Consider the following 4,125-nt stretch of genomic DNA (forward strand, 5'->3'; position numbering starts at 1 on the left):
TGAGTTTGTATAGATAACAGAACTTGTTTTCAGTGTGCTTAATTCTGAAGGAAGAAAACTTAGGTGTGATAGCATTGGTAAAGGTATGTTGTATTTTATACTGATTGTATGGTTGCTTTTCATCTAGCTGCCAAAAAAAACATTTGGGTGCAAAGTATTGTAGCTAATTTGGCTGTTCTGTTTTATGAACAGAAAAGACTATTGGTGAACAAGCCTGACTTAATTTAAGTCCAGGAATGCAGTTACAGCATTGGTTTTCTGTGCAACTGTAGCATTTCTTTTTTTTTTTTCCCCCTGAAGATGGTGTTTTTGCTTTTCAACAGAGTGGAATGCTGCTGATAGCATATCAGCATTATCCTTAAGTTTTATTGTGAAAGTATTTTGTATGCTCAGGATACAGCTGAGAGAAAAGTTACCAGTTCTATAATCTTTTAGCATCAAAGGAAGGAAGGTATTTCTGTATCGTTGCCACAGTGAGGTGTAAGAGACTCAGTGAAAGCTGGGTAAAAGCTAAAAACAGGTACTAAAAGCAGGTACTAACAGACTTGGCAGCTGTTGACATGTTAGCTTGGGTTTAAAAAAGCTTTCTTGTTGCTTCATGGGATAAACAAAAAAAGTATGGAATAACAGCAGTGAGTTGGTACGTAATATAGTGTTACAGTTGCTGTGCTTTGTAGTGCTTATCCATATTTCAGACTTAGATTTACAGACTTGCTAGGTGTTTATAAAGGTAGAGGCCCTCTGTGCACTTTGTATTGTCAGTCAGCTTCAGAGGTACTTTGGATGCTCCCAAACAGTATTAGGCAATAAATAGGTATTTTCCTGCTTGCTCAGAAAATCCTTTTTTAATGAAGCAGATGTGTTTTGAATGGAACTTGATCTCATCAACAGATGAAAAGTGTAATTAGTAGGAGGTTTTAATCTTACCTTTGTTCTGTAGGGTAGAGCTTTCTTTCAGTGCACAGCTGGTCCTTCTTGTAGCTTTTCCTATTTTTTTTTTTCTGACAGTAGGTCCCTGGTATCTCTCTGCATCAAAGACTGTCTGTGGGTATTGGCCCTAATGCCCATTATGTGCTAAATTGTCCAATTGCCCTACATGAGTTCCTTCTGGAAAACAGTGCAGAGCTGTTTTAAATAAAATGTAAATGGCAGTTTGAAATCTCAGTCTGGCGGAACCATAGAGCCAAGTTAAAAACAAAACAAACAAACAAACAAACAAAAAAAACCTGAAGACTCATTAATCCTACTTATGCTGTGATGTCCATGCAAAAGGCTGTGGTATTTCTAAAACTTCATTACAAGAGTGCGATAGTCATACATATAAATTTCTGCTACCCAGTGCATATATTCTCCTCTCCTTTTGCCTACAGTGATGTATACTGCTGCTTTCACTGCTTCACTCTCCTCAGCATGAGTGAGAGGTTACATAGCTGCCTGCTATTGAACCTCTTCCCTTTTCAGCATCATAATTTTGTCACACACTACTTCTTTAATCTCACCTTAATTTTGTCTTTTTGTTGTTTCAGTGATAAATCAGGCTTACAGGGAAAAGTTTGCATGGAAGGAAAACCTAACTTTTTGCACTGTACTCATACTGAATTGTAGTGGACTCTGAAATTAATCGTATATATGGGGATAGTGGTCTATCATCAGCAGGCAGGGTGTGAAAGGAAGGAATAGATCAATGTTGTGTGAATCATTACAATCTTAATTGTTTTGTTGGTTTTTGATGACTTAAGTTGCTGGGTTTTATCCCTTTTGGCTCAAAATACTGATTTGAATGTACTACCTCTCATTTTTCTCATGGAAAAGGAGTGTGAAAGCAAGGTCAGCTGCATTAGAGGAAAGAAGAACCTTGCTAAAAAGAAAAAGGAGTGACATCCTATTAAAAACAACCTCCTGAAACTTTTATTAGTTAATGTGGATTTTTGCTTAACAGACACTACCGTACAACCAGGAGTTCTGGTAGCTGTAGATACAGCTTGCTGTATCTGATCAATAAATGTATTGCTACTGCTGTGGAACATCTGCTGAAATCCAGTTTTGATATAGTTAATTAGAATTTGGATTTGATGTGGCAACAATGGCAGAAAAGTTTCAGGAAAGCCTTTTGACTGCAAGTCTTCACTGCAGATCAGAAGTACGAATAAGATATTAACATCACCCACCTTCTTTGTGTTTTATGAAAGTACAAGGAAGAATGTGAAGTACACAGCATTTCCATAGGTTTAGTGGAAAAGGCTAGTATGTGTGTCTGGTCTTTTCTGTTGTTTTTCTCAAGAAAATCCCCAGCAGACAATGAGTAGTCTTTGCCTGCCATTTCTGCCCTGCTTTCTTGTGACATACAGAAACTAGTGTAGCAACGTATTATGCTTTCTCTGGTTGCTTCAGAATGCTTCTGCTTAAATAACTTTCTTGAAACCAGAATGAAACTTGATCTAACAAAGGCCGGCTGCTTCAAGTCCTTATGTTGATCTGTGTGCAGATGACTTGCAGCTTGATTTGAATTACTGTTTTCCTTGTTACTTCTGGAATTCCAAATCAGCCCAATTTTTTTGTTTTATAAAACAAAAAGAATACCTCTGACTGAAGTTTTTCATGGGCAAGCATCCAGGTTTTCTGGTAACCTGGAACACTCTGCTCATATCCTTTTCAATCTTCTACCCAGATAGTTACTGTTCTTTAGAGATATGGTATTAACACATTTTAAGCAGTCGCACTTTTGTATTCAGTAGTCACTTCAGAATTTTGAATATTTCTCCTACGGTTTTGTTCTGGAACAGAAGCAGGTATCCATTGCCAAATATATGATCAACTCCTGACTTTACAGTCAAACTAAAGGATACAGATCTGTGGGTTCATAACTTTCTCACATGAAGAGTTGTTTGTTTCTTGGCATGAAACTATGGCTTTATGTCTGAATAAAATTGAGATTTATTGTTCAGATAACTGATTCTTTTTATACTTTGAAATTGACAGCTTCAAGGAGTATTGATAAGCAGCTTCTTTATGGAATTATTTGGACAAGTCTAGCTGTGGTCGTGTTAATGGATTTGTCCTGGTGTACTAAGTTTATCTCTCCCTAAAGCACAGCCCTAAGCTCTTCTGATGGTGAACTTCTTACTTGTGTTCCTTTTGTTATCACTGCAGAGTTTCAAAAACAGTGCACATAGTGGCATTACTATCTACATTTAGAAATGTATATATTCAAGAAACTATGCATCAATTTCTAATTCTAGCAGAATTTGTTAATGAAATGTTATTTCACTATTTCTTGATTTTAAAAAAGTCTATGTAAGTGTTTGGTCTCTAAGAGCACAGAATTGCTGAGTGAATTGGATGTGAAACCAAATGGGAAATAGATAATACTATTCAACAATACAGTCTAGTGTTCAGACTCCAAATACAGTTCAGTTACCACTGTAGGTTGTGTTTTACATATTCTAGAAAAGCCACTGTCTCTATGAGAGGCAGGGTTTACATCAACTCTGCTGAATCCTACCTGATGAACTCAAAGCTCTGCAGGCTTTCAAGTAATGCTCATTATCATTCAAGATGAATTCCTGCTTCCTGAGACATGCCTAATGATCTCATTCATTATGCATGTGGAGTTTGCCTTGCAAAATTAATTTATACAATTAGGGTTAAATTCACCTTGATGTAAACAGAGCAGGTTGGCTAACTGGAATGCTCACTGGCACAATTGTACAGAATGCAGTGCCTCATTTGATGCTTCTGAGGGGAAAAAGTACAATTTTTGTTCCCTGAGTTTTGTTGTGTTACTTAATAGAGTACTTCAAAATAGGAAGATTATTGCAGGTTGTGTTACTTTGTTCTTCCATGTACTCCTGAAGAATTTTCCTACAGGGAACTTCCCCATAAAACAAGAAATGAATAAGTCTTCCACTCATTACATTATGTTTAAATAACATGCCAGCATGTAGAATTCATCACACAAAAGTATTTTAATAATCCAAAATGCTGGAATAACATCTGTTAAATAAAATGATTTGGGGCAAAAAAAAAAAAAAAACCCAACAACCATGCAGTGCTGTTGATGTGATTCAGGACTGGTTACTATCTGGCTGTCTAGCCATACTACTGTAGGAACAGAACAATAAAAGG

Source organism: Phasianus colchicus, chromosome Z, assembly GCF_987193195.1.
Source record: "Phasianus colchicus chromosome Z, bPhaCol1.hap1.1, whole genome shotgun sequence".
Lineage (NCBI taxonomy): Eukaryota > Metazoa > Chordata > Aves > Galliformes > Phasianidae > Phasianus > Phasianus colchicus.